Below are 17,623 nucleotides of genomic sequence, written 5' to 3' on the forward strand. Positions count from 1 at the left end.
ACGTGACATTTTTCACCAGGTGCTCGACAATTATCCAGTCAATAGAAAGCATTAAGTCCCTTGATGTTAGCCATTAGAGTTAGAAATAAATGGAATTTATTAAAATAAAATCACAAAAGAATGGCATTCCACATAAAAAAAGCATTGTATTGGTTATTTGTAGGTGATTTAGTCTTCGCATCTTGCTCAATGAATTTGTATATATAAAACCATATCTAACAAATATCTTACCAATTTGTGTGTACATGCTACTTTGCAGACATACAGGACATATCCCCACTGCTACAAACTACAACTAAACTTTGTGTCATCTTGCATTTACAGTTACTCCATCTCTGTTGACTCTTTGGCTATGTTTTTACACCATCTTTTTTGGCAGTTTTACGGCCATCCTTTAGGACGGCCATCATTGTGAGGCCAAATAACAGCCGTTATTTTGTAATGACTCAAGTTATTTGTATAATCACGGCCATCAAAATGAAATACCAACCTTTGGACTTATAATGAGGGCAGTTCAAAAAGATGCCCGTCAAACGGCCAAAAAAAGACGATGTGGGAACATAGCCACGTCCTGTCTCTAGGTTGCCAAGAAAAAGACCTAGAGAGTTACATATGAGTGCGGGAAGTAACTAATAGGTACACGAATACGTATATATTTTAGAAACTACCTACTAGTTACTTTTTCTTAAGCACATAAATGAGGAAGGGGTAGGGGGGTTACACATGGATTTGTCATGGATTTTGTGATAGTTATTGTTGCAGGTCTTCATTTAAATTTTAAGCCAAAAGTATATTCAAAAAGAATGGAAAACATCACACGCACACTTTCCTAGTAAGTAGCACATAGGGGAAGATTTATCAAACTGGTGTAAAGTAGAATTATCTTGGTTGCCCCTATCAATCAATCAGATTCCCCTTTTTATTCCTCACAGATTCTTTGAAAACTGAAAGGTGAAATCTGATACACATTGCTCTTCAGCAGCCAAAGGGGAAAACAACTGTACCTTACTTTAATAGCAAAGTTATGACAGCTCCTTACAGTAATGTCCTCCTTCCTGGCAAAAAAAAACTGTATGTGAAACTCCCTTCAAGTCTTTTCCTGGATTTTCATGTTGATGGCTTATGCCTGGGATAGTGATTAATGTCAGATCAGTGGGGGTCCATCTTACTGCACATTGTGTATCAAATGAGCTGTGCCTAGTACTGCAACTTACCATAGCTCAATCACATTCAAGCTATGTGTAGTAGTGCCAGACACAGAAAATACATAAAGAACTCAGCTGTGTCTGATGATGATAGGGCTATATCAGTCGCTCAAGCACTGTGGCCTCTTCAGTTAGCTGATATGTAAGACGTAGGTGGTCAGTACGCATACAGTAAGGAGGTAAACTGTTTCCATTACCTCTTATAAATGGTGTAATGCTGTTTCCTTTATTTTTTTATCGTGCTACCTCTACCTTTCATTTAAATTTTCTGTGAAAATGTCCCTTTTGACCATGCTCAAAGTGTATATAAAAATTACATAATGCATTGTATGCAATGTTTTACTGTTTATTTTTGTGTTAATGAAGGAAATGTAAATGTAAAAACAAACAAACAAAAATAAACCTTACCAACAGGTTCTTTCCTTCCTTTGAATACAATTGGGTGTTTACTATGAATTGTCTGCTTTAATACTATTGCCTATTGACATTGGTCTGTCCATTATGTCTGGTATATATAGAAATTACCTAATGTACATAAATATTAAAGTTTTTTTTTATGTAAATGGAAAAATGAAAACACAAATAAAATTTAAAAAGACTTAAGACTTACTATTGCATCTTGACATTGGTCTGCCCATTATATTTGGCTTCTTTCATCGTAGGAGACACATTTTATCGAGTATTTGGCAGAGTTCTTCTTTGCTCTTTATATTCATATTAGAAACACAGCCAGCTGGTTCTGTAAAATGAAAAAAAAAAAATAGAAAAAAAATCTATGATATATGCATACTCATATACGCATGGCCTAAAAATACTGTGGATGACTTTATTCTCTTTTTAAGTCTTAAGATTGTTTTTTCTTTAAATGAAGAGTTGAAATAGACACATTGTTGTTATTGACCTTAAAAGTCTACACATTTTTTTGTGGCCAGATGTTACAGATGTTTTTTTTTTAAAGTCCTAGAGCCTTTTGGTTTGAAAACACTTGCATTGTACAAAAACAACTGTCAGTATCTATTCTCCATATACAGGTTGATGAGAGTTAGCAGTGGGCCCACACTTTATAATCCAGGTTATATCTCTAAATGGGAAAACCCTCTTAAATAAAACTTTCCCAGTAGAGAAACAATAAAAAATATATACTCTAACTCTCAAATCTTCTGTTTCCTGCAGAACACAAGAACAGAATCTCAAATAAGATTGTATAGCCTCTCAGATCAACAAAAAAAAAAAAAGAAACCTAACCTTCTTTGTAGAAACGTATGTATGATGTAACATAGTAACATAGTTAATAAGGTTGAAAGAATCCATCAGGCCTCCCTTGAACTTATCTAATGAATTACAGTACAGTACAGTAAAGAATCCGCATCTGTGCTGATGGTGAAACCTTTCCTCTAGACGTAGAGGATGCCCCCTTGTCATGGTTACAGACCTAGGAGTAAAAAGACCACTACAAAGATCTCTGTACTGACTATTCATATATTTGTACATTGTAATCAGATCGCCCTAAGACGTCTTTTTCTAGTGTATAATAAGCTTGATAACCTGTCCTGGTACTATAATCTGTCCTGGTACTATAACCTGTACTGGTACTAAAACATACCCATTCCCTAACCAATCCATGTATTAACCAATTGTTTGTTACCAGTTTGAGGTGTGTCCCTATACTGCATGACACTATCCAGAGTTGAGAGTGTCATACTGTGTAGGGACATGCCTCAACTGGTAACGCCCCATTGGTTATTACTAAGCTATAGGAAAAGATGCTCCTCAATTATTTTATGGGGAATATAAGTATTTACTAAAACAGGCTATGTTCACACAACAATTTTTAAGCTCCATTTAAAATGACGTCCATCATTTTGAGTCTAAAATTGTCATGGCCGTGGCGGCGTCCCGTGCTCCGGGCCGCCGCCGTGACCGCCCTCTGTACCACGCAGCTGCCGGGGTCCCTGTGCAGGGACCCGGCGCTGCGGTCTGTTCGGCCCCGGGGGGTGCCTCACCTCGTCCCGCTCCGGTCTCAGTCTGTGCCGGCCGGCGCGCGTCCCCGCGTCCTAGGGCGCGCGCGCGCGCCGGCTGTCTCAGATTTAAAGGGCCAGTCCGTCCCTAATTGGTAGTTGCACCCAATCACTCCCTATAAATCCCAGCATGCCCTGTCCCTCGTGTTGGAGCCTCTATATGCTTCCCATAGCGTTTGGCCCAGCTCCCTGTTGTTCCTGACCTTAGTCCTTGTCCCTTGTTCCTGTCCTCAGTCCTAGTCCCTAGTCATTGCCCGCTGCCTTCCCATTGTTCCTGAGTCCTGTCCGCCACCTGCAAGCACATATACTATCCTCCGCCTGCACTATCTTCTGCCTTCTGCTCCTGCCACGCCTCGCCTGCCGTCACTAGCAACCAAGCCAGGGGTAGCGACCTGGGGGTCGCCTGCCGCAGCAAATCCATCCTGCCTTGCGGTGGGCTCTGGTGAAAACCAGTGGCCCCTTAGACTCCGCTCCCTGGTGAGGTCAGTGCTATCGCTGGTGACGGTCCAGTGGATCCACTACTCCAGGCGTTACAAAAATAACGGACGTCATTTAGCAGCCTAGCTTCTCCTTAGTGCAATGACTGGTGTTTGTACATTATTCTAGTTTGGGGTTACTAATTGGCCTTTGGGTGTGGCTTAATTGAAAAGTCCATTGAATTTAATAGTAAAAATGGAGAAAAGAATGGACAAAAGAAAAACTGTGTGAACAACTAATAAAAAAATAATGATGTTCATGATGTTTCATGCTCATTATTTTGACTTCCGTTATTCAATACATTGTGTGCATCTGACGTCCGTTTTTCCATTGACTTCAATGCATTGCCATTGCAGTCAGTTAAATCACAGCAATAATGGACGTTTTTTTAAATATCAAAATCTCCCGCCTTTTCTCTATTTTTGACGTTGTGTGTGAACATAGCCACAGACAGGTCAGATGTGGTAACAGGTTCTCTTTAAGTGTGCAGGGTTCAAGCATGTTGTTTCTTCTTTATAATATATGTATTGATGGGGAAACACAGTAAAGAAAAGGGTTTTTTGTCATTGAGTCAAAAAATAACAGTATTTTTTTTTGCAGGTTTTTGTTACATGAATTGTAACTATAAAAAAAAACTTTGTGAATTTTGCACAACATTTCTTACTTGTGCTAAAAACTAACAACATGGGTAAATTTTACACCTGGTCAGGAGGTGATGAACAGCTGTGCAAAAACTGTAGACAATTTTAACTTTTTGGGCATCAATAAATTATTTCAGTAGAACTGTACAGGCTAAAAAAAAGAGTTTCACATACAGTTAGAAAGTTAGAGTTAGAAAATGGCATGTACACTGCTTTTAGCATGGAAATTGTACTTCATAAATACAGTGAGACATGAAGAACAAGTGCAAACACTGATTATTAAGTGAAATGTGTCATTTTTTGTTGCATTTTTTCCATATTTTTCATAAAAAAAATTGATGAATAAAAGGACCAAAGATTAACATGATGTTTTTTAACTGTATTTTTTGTTTTAATAGAAACCTAACAAAGTATACAAAGAGTTCAACAGGGTACACATGAAAAGATCCCCAGAATGGCCTTAAAACACTTTCAATAAAACAAGCGAAGAATAGTATTCACCCAATGATTTATTGCGTTCTTTACTATCTAAACATGATCTTCTAGTTCACCTCCTTACCGCTGCCAAACACTTCATACTGCACTCTGAAAACTACCCCGCCATCTTTGACAAGTTGATATGCCAAAGTGGACCACATACTCAGTATGGAAGAGTTGGGGAATGGGACAATAAGGGCTTACACTAAATTTGAACAGACTTGGGAACCTTGGTCGAAATTTAAACTGGCCCATCATGTTAAGCTTTGATCCAGACTGGCCACTCGGACCTTTCCCCTGCCCAAGATCTCATCTCTCCCCTCTCTTGTTCAACATACTTCTCTACTACTCTCCTTCCATTCCCCATGACTCAATGTGCCTCTGACCCGCACCTCAATCCTGATATAATTCGTTCATGCCCCTATCAGAGACAAAGCTGTAGGCTGTCCCACCTACCCCTCTTCCCTTGTGTTTGTCTGTTTGTTTGTCGGTTTGTTTATTTGTTAATTTACGTTACCAGTTATGATTGACCAGTGCGTACTCATAGCGGTTGAAAGCTGCTCGCTAGAGCCGTGACTTTCTAACACCTGTCCCACGACTCTATCTTTTGACGCACTCCTGTCTGTTACAAGTTCGGCTCCTGTTATTTCTTTTTATCCAAAGATGGCGGTATCTCATCTGTTTTGCTTTCATTGAAGATTTTATCTGTCTTGCACCCACTGCTCTTGTAAATTTGAAACAATTTTAACATTTAATAAAGAATGTTAAAAAAAAAAATTAACATGATTTGTATAAGGAAACACAACAACAAAAAAAAGGAAAAATGTCTTAAAGACTGAAAAAAGAAACCATGAAGCACAAAACAAAATCTGTAACATTTTTACACACAAAAAAAGTTATAAAAAGGGTTCATGCTTTCACTATCTACATCTATGCAAAAAATAAAAACAAAAACATGAAATCCAAGGGTCTTCCAAAGCTTTAGCCTAGGCACCCATGTAGATAACATCCCCTACATTCCCCCACAAATTCCATTTCAACACATTAAAAGGGAATATAGGACCATTTTATCTTTATCATAATTATTGTATTGTTGATAAAAATCTATAAAATGAATATTTTTAAAAGAAAATGTGGTCTGCACAAGAAGAACAGCAGGTTCTAAAAATATATGCAATGAAAAAGGAAAATTACTAGACAAAGGTTTGGGCTGTGTTAGAGAACATGGTCTCCACAATAACCCAACCTAAATCCAACTAACATGGTTTGGGATGAGTTGGACCATATAATGACAGAAAACAAGCCAACAAGGGCGCTCCACCTCTGGACACCATTCCACATGACTTATTCATGAGGCTGATAGAAAGAGTGTCTAATATTGCCATCAAAGCAAAAGGGAGCTACTGTGAAGACAACAAAATAGAAAACATACTCTGGTTTGTTTACTGCGTAATTCCATGTCTGTTCCTTGATAGGTTTTATGCTTTCAAGATAGACATCTATGCAGAAAAAACACAAAACATAAAAAACATGGAATGTAAAGGTCTTCCAAAGTTTTGACCTAGGCCCTAAGCCCATCTCGATGATATCTCCTGCATTCCCTTTTAATCTTGCTTCATCAGCTAACACTTGAAAATGGGATTTGGCCCCATTTCATCTTCATAGAAATTGTCTTGTTGATAAAAATCTATAAAATAATCCATATTTTTATACAGTATGGTCTACATAAGCAGAACAGCAGGTTCTAAATTAATGGAACCAAGCACACAAGGCCAAACTGTATGTAGTGTTGCCTCATTATGTTTCATTATGCTTGACTAGTGCCTTGAGCTTGTTTTTTTTTACATTTTCCACTATGCCAATTTTTCTTTTATTAAATCTCATCTGTCACATATATATGCCGATTTAGCATTCTTTCAATTTCTTAAGGCAAAAAAAAAAAGTTGTACATATTTCGTTGTCAGTTCTGGACACATCATTGAAACATTTTTGCACAAACAATATTTTGGAAGGAAGCCTAATTTCTATTTAGGAATGAAAATTTATTTCATTTTGTAAAGTAATAAAAACTTTACATAATAGCTAGACTTAGCCAATAACTGGCTGGCTGTAGATTTTGAAGGTCACAGGTAACTAAGCAATGCAGTGCTATGAAGTTAAGTTAGGAGTGATTTTTTAATTTTTTTTATTTTTTTGCTTCTCACATTGATGTGCCCATATAATGAGAATCAATGTATGCAAACGCAAACAGTGCCGTATTATTATAAACGTATAAAATAAATTTGCAAATGCTTTTAATTTTCAGGCTGCATATGCTTCATTTGGTATGCTATGCTGAGATGAGCACCGCTGGAACACAAAGTGCACTGGCTCATCTAGCATCCTCTTTAGCTCCTTTGGAAGTTTAGGATGCTGTCCATCATTACTTATGGTTTTATTTATTTCAGCATAAGCTTGACAGAGTTACTCACTATGGTATAAAACGTTCAAAGTGGACAAGGAGATGTGCAGCCACAAAGCTTTGGCACGTAGGAGATAATAAAGCACTCAAAGAAGAAGAGCATAGAGTAAGCACTATTCAGCGTGAAATTGTTACAGTCCAGCTTATCCAAATAGGGTGCCAAGACAAGGCTGCAATATGAACAATAGGCAAGAGCAGGAACTGTAGTCGGTAGAAAAAAAAAAAGAACATAATTGTATATATAGACAGAAATGCAACATTATATGAACATTTATCAAGACAACGGAACTGGAATTCAGCATTTCAGAGCTTATGTTGCATCCTTGTTGGAGATACATAACAACATGTTGCATAGAGAAAACAACATGCAGATTTGGGCTATGTTCCCACTAAGAGGACGGGCCTTCAATTAACGTCAAAAGGCGGACATCTTTTCATGATGACGGCCACAAAAATTAATCTTTTTTTTTGCAGTCTTCAGTATCAATAAATGACCATCTTTTCATGATAAAATACCGTAGATGGTACATAGCTTGAAAATGTCGATGCATTTTGAACATAAAAACCTTATTACATGACATGATTTTTTGCGAGAAGTGAGCGCCGACTCGTCAGTTCAGCACTCGCTTCCCCCTTTCCCGGGAAGGGCCACTGAAGTCAGCGGCTGTCTGCTGCCACGGCTCCTATTACAAGGAGCAATGCCCAGTAGACTTGTCGGCTGATTGTTACCTTTCAACATGCGCTATTACATGAAATTATTATTGGCCTGATTAGTTGGTAATCAGCCAAGTATGGAAGATTATTGTTTAGCATTGTCAGGGATGGGAATGGTTAATTAGCTTAGATGAGGTGGAGGTCATCTTAACCAGGTTTTATGTCAAGTATCGGGTGGAGATGACATTCTGTTTAATGAGTAATTAATATGTGAAGTTTCTACTGATTGTGAGGAGTCTGGACTGATAAGGGAATAAGAGAGCTGAAGCAAACAAGTTTAATGAAAAGTAAGAGATATAATCAATAAATTGGACTGCTACATGATGTCACATGATGGCAAATTCTAATTCTTGTGAAAGATGCTTATTCAGGTATATACGCCCACTGCGATGGGTATCTAAGCAGATTATTAAATTAAATAAATTATGCTTCTGCTTAGATTCACCGTCTCTGTGCTGAATGCATCTATCACAGTCCACCATGTTCTTTCTGATCTGACAACCATCCAGTATACTCAAGTGGACCCCTTGAAGAACACCCTAACAATATAATAATTAGTGATGAGAGAATACTGTTTGATCGAATAGAAAGGTATTTGATCTATCGAATATTATCGAATATTTCGCTGAATATTCGATAAATATTCGATAAGCGTTCAAATCCCCCAGCTTCCGGTTTTTACCTCCAAGTGGTCAAATAGATGTTTTTCAATAATCGAATACTTGTTCCCATTGACTTTAATGAGATTGAATATTCGATCGAATATTCGAATATTCGGAAGATATTCTACGAATATCGAATATATCACTATTCGCTCATCACTAATAATAATGTCCTTGTTTCCTTGTTAAATCTTTGTTCACATAACTTTTTTTTTCTTTAACAACGGCATCAGTGTTATTAATTTGCATGTTGATTTTTCATTGCAATATGTTTTTATGGATCTTTAAAATGATACTGCCCCCCCCCCCCTTACGCTATGTGCCGTTCTTTGCACCATCCACAAGCTTAGATGCTGCACATTCAATATATACCTGTATAACACTTGTCTACAGTAGGTGGCAGTTAGGCACTCTACCCGCTTGGGAGATAGAGCCTAACTGCCACTGTCCATATAGAAGAGATGGCCCAACTGCTGTAAAGCCCCATCTAAGTGCTACTGTTCATTGATAAACTGAAGCAATTTTAGAGCAGAAAGAAGGCATATATTGAATGTGCTGCATCTAAGCATGTGGATGGTGCAGAGAAGGGGTAAGGGGTGTGTGTGTGACACTTTCACTTTAATTAGGCTGCAACATACCCAGCATGGGCCCTATTTAACATTCTAAGTGATAATCCCTCTGCCAGACTCTATAAAGTTCTATAAAGTTCAGAAAGTTATAAAGAAATAAAATTTACTTCTATTTAAAAAATCTTAAGCCTTCCAGTACTTATCAGCTGCCGTATGTCCTGCAGGAAGTGGTGTATTCTCTCCACTCTTACACAGTGCTCTCTTCTGCCACCTCTGTCCATGACAGGAACTGGTCAGAGCAGTATCAAATCCCTATAGAAAACCTTTATTGCTTTGGACACCATTTTGGTATATATTTTGGGTGTAAAAGGTGCAAACTTAGACTAAACATGCTAGAAATTTACAAGATTTTTAAACAACCCAATTCACATATAAACATTGGGTGCATTCTTCAGCTATGTTACCCACTTTCCACAATTTTGTCCAATTGACACCAAATAAAAGCTGTTATTTCATGACTGACAGCCATTATTTGTACAATAACCGCTGTCATTATGAAACAAAAGACACTATTTAGCGTCAAATGGCCAAAAAAGGACATTGCGGGAACTTAGCCTTAGGCTATATTGACACAACGTATATATCTTGAATTAATCATGATATGGCCGGGTCACAGAACGGCCGGTATCTTATGCTGTATGAGCCTTAGGCTGTCTAGAATAAGTTTATACTGTCTAAAAATGTAACAGTTTTTATTTCCCCCACTGTAGAAGTGCATATGTAGACATTTGTTCATTGCTTGGTTCACCTGTCCCTTTCTTTGCTAGTTAAAGTTTGTTTTGACACCAAAAGAATTCCTCCCAGGACACATTTGATCCAGCCAATGGAATCTTCTGTCGGGGAGGGAGCATTTGCTGGGCACCAATGGTTGACATAGGTCACAGTGACTATTGTCTGAACAATTCCCACTGCAGATGGCATGGCCCATGGGACGAGGGCCATATTTACCACTAGACACCCATGGTCCAATGCCTAGGGCACCACCTTGCAGAGGGGCAGCACCAGGGAGCAGGGGGAAGGAAACAACCATTAAATCTAGTGGCCTCTTTCTGGGGGGGGGGGGGGGTTGCTATGGTGGTATTGGTCTTGTCTGGTGTGGCGGTGGTAAATGTGATGCCTGGAGCCATTACCTACCAATCTAACAATCCTGTGGTGAGAATTCCCTCAGACAATTTGCAGACTGCTTTAGTCCTTGATTCAATGTGGAATTTGTTTATGCTTTAAATAGTTAAAAACCATGAAAAACACAATTCAGACAATGTTTCTCCATGTAGAGAAATGCATGTGACCCAAACCAGGCTCCCATTTCTTCCCCAGTAGTCATGTTCTGTTACCAAGATTATTGGCCATAAGCCTATTGGTTAACGTATGAGGGTCTGGTTTCGGCTGCATGTGGTGACGTACTATAAATGTGGGAATGCGGCCTAAGACTGATCAGATATCAATATGATATTCAGAAACTAGAAAATCATGATGCTGATTAGTGAGTGAAGATGGGGCGTCTGCAGGTTTAGTGCCTAGGGCAGCAGCAGCTGGTAATATGGCCCTGACTGGGACAACGCCATATAACTGTATGTTAATGTTTTGGAATGCACTGCTTTCTGAATAGCAACTTTTATTTGGGGTATTGTTCATAGATAATAGTGACAAATACATAATAATTCTATATGATGCATTGCTAGAAATTTATAACCTGCTTACAATTACAGTAAATAACATAACAAAGGTATGAAAATCAGACACATGACATGATGGAACATATAAAAATCCACTAGAGAATAAAGTAACAGGTTATTCCATTCTCCTTTGATACATTCCACACAATACAGCCTAATTGTCAATTTATTTAGTCAAACCCTGCTAGTGTTTTACCTGCAGTCATTTGTAAAGGCTACCATGTCTGTAATGAGCTATAGGAATATATTAGCTTGAGTAGCTCTTGAAATATGAATGTCATTTTTGCTATATCCTTGTAACTGTGACCCTGAAAAGAGTAAAATTAAACCCAGAAAAATGACAAATTTAATTTCCTGTGCACAAAACTGTAAGAGAAAATTGCAATTGGTTCCATATGACCTCACCAGAAAATAAGTTGCTAGTGCACTATACTGTATTTCCTTCCGTGTGTACATTGATTTTCATCTCAATATTGCATCGTGTAAGCAATAATATAAGCAGGACATAAAAATGTATTTTCTGTCTGTGCATTTTATTGATGTTTCATTTCCATATTAAGGTTATGCTCACACACAGCCAGAATAAGGGCTATTATTTGCCATTAAAGGGAATCTGTCACTAGGTTTATGCCACCTTAAATGAGGGCAACATAAACTAGTGATATAAATGCTGAACAGATTGATGTATTACTGACATCATTCTGTTTGGCTGTTCTCCTAATATGCAGGAGAATAGGATTCTTCTAATTCCCATCTCCCGCCCCCCAGCTGCTGATTGACAGTTGACTGCCTATACACAGCATGGATAGATAACTGCCAATCAGCAGCTGGTGGGCAGAGTTTTCTGTTTCTCATGAATATCCAGGACTACTGGGCTCATGGACATAATGGAGAGGACTACTTATTGTCCATGTAATTCAGAAGGATCTCTGAATCAGGTGCACACACCAATGTAAGTGATCCATCATTCAGTTCAGCTTATCTGTCACTAGTAAATGCTACCCTTAGATAGGACAGCATAAACCTTCTGCAGAGACTCATTAAATGATGCCCGTCCAATAAAAAATGGCCATCATTTTTGACCATAGCCATAGACTATGTTCCCACAACGGGATTTTAGTGTGAAATGAGGGCTTCAAATAATGTTCATTTTAGTGGGGGACATAGCAATGAATAAAAAGTGTTGCCTGATAAGTTGCACTATGCACAGTAAAAAAAAACAACAACAACAAAAAAAACCTGCAACTGTATGATGGACACATTTTCCCCTAAGGGCAATGTTTCTGGGGGTGTACTTTTTTGTACAACTTGGTATGTCTTGATTTTCAGATTTTGTAATATAAAATTTGAAGTTCTTTTAGAGCTATTGTATAGTCCTATAACATCTGTAAGAACTGTATTTCATCTGTGTATAACACTGAGATTGTATGTAACAGCAATACGCCTGTGTGCATGAGCCTTTATGATGACACATATCCATCTTCTTTCTAATGAACTTTAGTCAATAATACATCATTACTACCGTATTTTCCTTCCCTTCATATGACCATATAAATATATTTTACGATTTCATGTGTTATTACAAAGGATCTAGGATGTAACCACATATAATTTGCATTACAAGATTAGATTTTATATATAAATTATCATCAATTTACCAAATATTGCTTAAAGGGAATGCTTTATGAGAAAATGAGCTGTTGGGTTGATCAAGTTTTATGTAAATCATATTTTTAAGAATTTGTTGTGATTTTCCTTTCTAATTTCCAAATTTACTATCTATATTATAAAATAATTCTAATGGTCTCGGAATAATGTCTTTAGGTGTTTCTACTTTGCAAAAGTAGTAAAATCATAGAAAACAATATAAATTTAATGACCTAAAGGCCTAAATTCATGGGGAATGCAACTCCAGGGGCACAAGCTGGGCACAACACATGATGCACTGAAATGGCGTATATATGGAAAAAGTGCAATTCTGTAGTATGGATGAAAAATGCTCAGTGCAAACCTAAATAAATTCCTTGAGGGGTGTGGTTTCCAAAATGGGGTCGCTTGTCTGACATCCCCATTGTACTGGTACCTCAAGGGTTGTGCATAACCAGTTCAGCAAAATATTTCGAAAAAATATGTTTCTTTCCTTCTGATCCCTGTTGTGTGCAACAGTATATGTTTGCATATTGGTTACCGCCATACTTGAATACTTCATACATGAAAAACACATGTTCAGATGCTGTATGAACATGGGCTGTTGTTTGACACGCCCGGTGTTGGACGTGTCAAACAACAATGGATGTCTCAGATGTTCTCTTGGCTGATGCTACTGTATCGGCTGGGTGAACATGACTTCAACTTGAAGGGGTACTCCGGGCAAAATGTATTTTTAAATATGTTATTACATAAAGAAAGTTATACAAATCTCTAATATACACTAATTATGGGAAATGTACATATAGTGCTATTTCCTTCAATTCAGTAGAACAGGCAGGCTTTACTTCCTAAAAAAAAATGTGACGTCACGTCTCAAGTGTAGCTTCCGGCAGGGGGCGCATGTAGAAGTATAGAAAGGGAAAAGACGTCTATTCTCCCTCCCTGTGCTGGTCCCCCCTCCCTCTATCCCACCCCCCTGCCTGGTCCTATTACACTTGCTGAAGTAGGGTGAGCACTCACCCCAACTAGCCGCCCGTCTTCCCCCTACCCGTTCCCGTGAAGGAGCGCTCAACCTCAGCCCAGTCCCGGCGGGTGAGCGCTCATGCACCTGCTCCAAACCTGCCCCCCTGATGTAAGCCGGCCACCCGGTCCCCTGCAGAGCACTCACCCGCCGCCCCGTCCCGGTGGGGTGAGCGCTCATGAATTTTCTGACTTGCAGCCACTGATGTAAGCCGGCTGCTCCATCCTGTGCACAAGCGCTTACTCGTCGCCCGGTCCCGGCGGGGTGAGCGTTCATGCATCTTCTCCAAAGCAGCTGCACCTTCTGCCAAGCAGCTTGCTTCATCGTGCACGGGATCGGGCGGCGGCGGCTCAGATGAGTGCTCTGCAGGGGACCGGACGGCCGGCTTACATCAGGGGGGCAGATTTGGAGCAGGTGCATGAGCGCTCACCCCACTGGGCTGAGGGTGAGCGCTCCTTCCCGGGAATGGGTAGGGGGAAGATGGGCGGCTAGTTGGGGTGCTCACCCCACTTCAGCAAGTGTAATAGGACCGGGCAGGGGGGTGGGACAGAGGGAGGGGGGACCAGCACAGGGAGGGAGAATAGACGTCTATTCCCTTTCTATACTTCTACATGCACCCCGCTGCCAAAAGCTACACTTGAGACGTGACGTCCCATTTTTTTTGAGGAAGTAAAGCCTGCCTGATCTACTGAATTGAGGGAAATAGCACTATATGTGAATTTCCCATAATTAGTGTATATTAAAGATTTGTATAACTTTCTTCATGTAATAACATATTTAAAAATACATTTTGCCCGGAGTACCCCTTTAATTAAACTCCAATTAGCCATAGAGCACAATGTAAAGTACGGTCGGGAGCCGTACTTAACATTGTGTGCACAGTCTATCTTGTGTGGCTGCTGTTCAATGAATAGCAGCCGCACAAAATAGACCTATTAATTATTTTGTGCAGCCCCAGAGAAACCCTGGCCGTAGTGTATACAGTGTGTATACATTACTGCCTTGGTTCCATAGGCTGCAATGTAATCGGCCGCTGTCAATGAACAGCAAGTTGTTGCAACTTGCAATGATGGCCCGTATTTATTGTAAAAAATACATAGTGTGAACATAGCCTTAGGGTGCATTTTCCCTGTAGATTTTTTGTGATATTTTTGAGCTAAATGTACAGAAGATGTAAGTTTTTATTTTTATGGCCTAAGGCTATGTTTACACAACATATGTTTTTCCTTTTTAAAATGCCCGTTCCTTTCATAATGAAATGATTTGTGTAAAAGTCAATGCAAACAACGACCATTGTTTACACAACATCGCGAATAACAGTTACAGTTTACAGCCGTAAAAATGATGATCATGTTTTTAGTTGTTCACGCGCAGTACATTTTTTTGGACCCGTCCTTTGCTTTAAAGTCAATGAAATTTTATTACAGGATACATCCAAAGGGACAGCAGTCAATATTGAGCTAAAATAACACTCCTACAGCTGATATTACAATGTTAGCCATAGGAACATGCTAAACAACAACCATTGTTGACTCTCCATTTTCCATGGTATTCATATTGCAGAGGCACTGAAAATGCACATGGTACCCTAAACCAATTTCTGCAAAGTATGTCCTAAAATGGCTCTCCTTTCCTTCTGAGCCCTGCTGTGTGCGGTAACATTAGTTTATATTCAGAGATGAGCGAACCGGGGTTGGGTTTGAGTCAATCCGAACCCGAATGTTCGGTATTTGATTATCTGGGGCTGCTGAACTTGGATAAAGCTCTAAGGTTGTCTGGAAAACATGGATACAGCCAATGACTATATCCATGATTTCCACATAGCCTTAGGGCTTTATCCAAGTTCATCAGCCACCGCTAATCAAATGCCGAAGGTTCGGGTTCGGATTGACTCGAGCATGCTCCAGGTTCACTCATCTCTATTTATAATCAAATAAGGGGTATTGACATGCTCAAAAGAAATTATTTTATGAGGGAGTAATTTCTAAAATGGATACCAAGGGGGCAAATACCTATGGTGCCCAATGGTTCCATCAAAATCTGTGCTAAATATTTGCTGCCTTCTGAGCCCCGCCATTTTTATTTTTTTCCCACAAATTATCGCTAAAGGCATTAATTAAAATTTGATCACTAACATGAAGTACAATGGGGGAGATTTATCAAAGGGTGTTAAATTTAGACTGGTGCAAACTGGCCACAGCAACCAATCACAGCTCAGCTTCCAGCTCTGGTGAAAGGAAGGAGGAGTTGTGATTGGTTGCTGTGGCAAGTTTGCACCAGTCTAAATTTTACACCCTTTGATAAATCTCCCTCATTGTGTCACAAATCTCAAAATCACATGGATGAGTTAAAGCAAGACAAAACTGTTGGCACATAGAGTAAGACAGCTCAAATTTGAGAAATGAGCACAGCTATCACCACTAGTCACTATCATAGTGAGCGGTGATAGCAATTACTGCTCACTGTAGTAAGGCTGTCGCACACAGCAATCGTGTCTGGCAGCCACCCCTGGCTACTGTAAGAATATACTACAGTACATGGGAGGGTTGATGGGACCCTGCTCTGTGTAGTGCTGTGCAGCAGCTCTTATGAGCAGACCCTTCAGAGTAGGGTTAGGGAACTTCAGGGTTTAGACAGCTTTGCAGTTCCCGACAGGAACATTGGTGACAGCAGAGACTCAGAGAACCTATGGATATTTATGTATCAATAAACTAGATATTTCACATATGGTCTGCGCGAGGACAATATCTCCTTTTTGTTCCCTGGATCTTGCAATTGACCACGCACACCTTAGAGTCTGCGGTTGAGAGTCCCCAGCAGCGACCATTTTACAGTGTTCCTTTGATGCGCTTCATAGTGGTTGTGGCTTATCACAACTACATCAGGTGAGCCTAAACCTATGTGTTCTCGTCCTGCATGATTGCTACCTATCTACACAGTGTCATGCTATGAGGCGCTCTGCCTTGCGTTTTTTCTGTTTCTTTACCAGCAGAGACTCATGTCACAACTTACTGCTACTGCCCAATGGTAGTGGAGCAGTACTGGGAAAAAAAAATATTCAATGTTGTTATATTACAAAGTAACATAACAATGTATTAATAAAAATAAATAAATAAATGAAAATCTCCAGAGTACACCTATAAGGCCAAAATTAGCCTGGTCCTTAACTGGTTAATAATCAGCAAATAGAAGCCGATAAGAAACAATAAACGTTTCAGTATCTGGGCTAATCAGCAAAAAAAAAAAAAAAAAAATCTAGGTAACCCCTTTTCCTTTAAACTTTGCTTTTCTCTTCAATCTACAGGCACCAGATATAATTATGATATTATTATTTTTTTGTTCATTACTGTTCTGCATCATTGTACATTTCTCAGCACGAAAACATGGCCTCATCCGGAGATTGATACCCAGCAGAGAGTGTTCCTTCGAATTCCGTTACAAAAGACATGAAACTGGCAATAACATTTGAGGATACAAAAGAAAAAAACAGAAAATATAAAAGCTAATTATATGATTTCTGTAATTCATGATTAGCTCATTGTTTTGTCTAATTAGAGCGGTGGCAGAAATAATTAGGATGTATTATAAACATTATGTAATTGCACTTCAAGGCTTCTCGAGGTGTATGCGTTGCTTTTTATATGCATGGCTTGGTAACAGTGGTAGTAAAATTTCTTACACTAATATCAAGGTAGTTTTCAGGCTCGCAGACTGCGCACTCAGAAATCACTGCAGGTAGCTAAACATTTTTAGTGTCCTGCAAAACCATATTTGGCTGGTATTATTTTTACCGGTATATTTCCTCTTCAACAGAAAGGCAGCAGCATTTCAACGCGACCGCTTCTGAATTTCCTCTAACATTGGCTCTTCTCCGAAACCTGCTATCTCTTTATTTCCCCCCTTCTCTCCTTCAATGATTTGTTTGTCAATCTGGCTGTGGTTAAAAAACTGTTATGAGAGCATGCCCATCTTGTTACGCTCCCCTGTGCTGT

The 17,623-nt window shown here is 39.2% G+C and overlaps 1 long non-coding RNA gene across 1 annotated transcript in view; it reads left to right on the top strand.

Annotated features, from left to right (window-relative positions):
• Positions 1-9,120: 9,120 nt before the first annotated feature.
• LOC138793794 (uncharacterized) overlaps positions 9,121-17,623 on the top strand; it is a 31,956-nt gene continuing 23,453 nt past the window's right edge. Inside the window, exon 1 of the long non-coding RNA XR_011363351.1 lies at positions 9,121-9,244. This is a non-coding gene — a long non-coding RNA (uncharacterized lncRNA). The remainder of the gene's footprint in view (positions 9,245-17,623) is intronic.

The sequence above is a fragment of the Dendropsophus ebraccatus genome, chromosome 5 (assembly GCF_027789765.1).
Source record: "Dendropsophus ebraccatus isolate aDenEbr1 chromosome 5, aDenEbr1.pat, whole genome shotgun sequence".
Taxonomy (NCBI): Eukaryota; Metazoa; Chordata; class Amphibia; order Anura; family Hylidae; genus Dendropsophus; species Dendropsophus ebraccatus.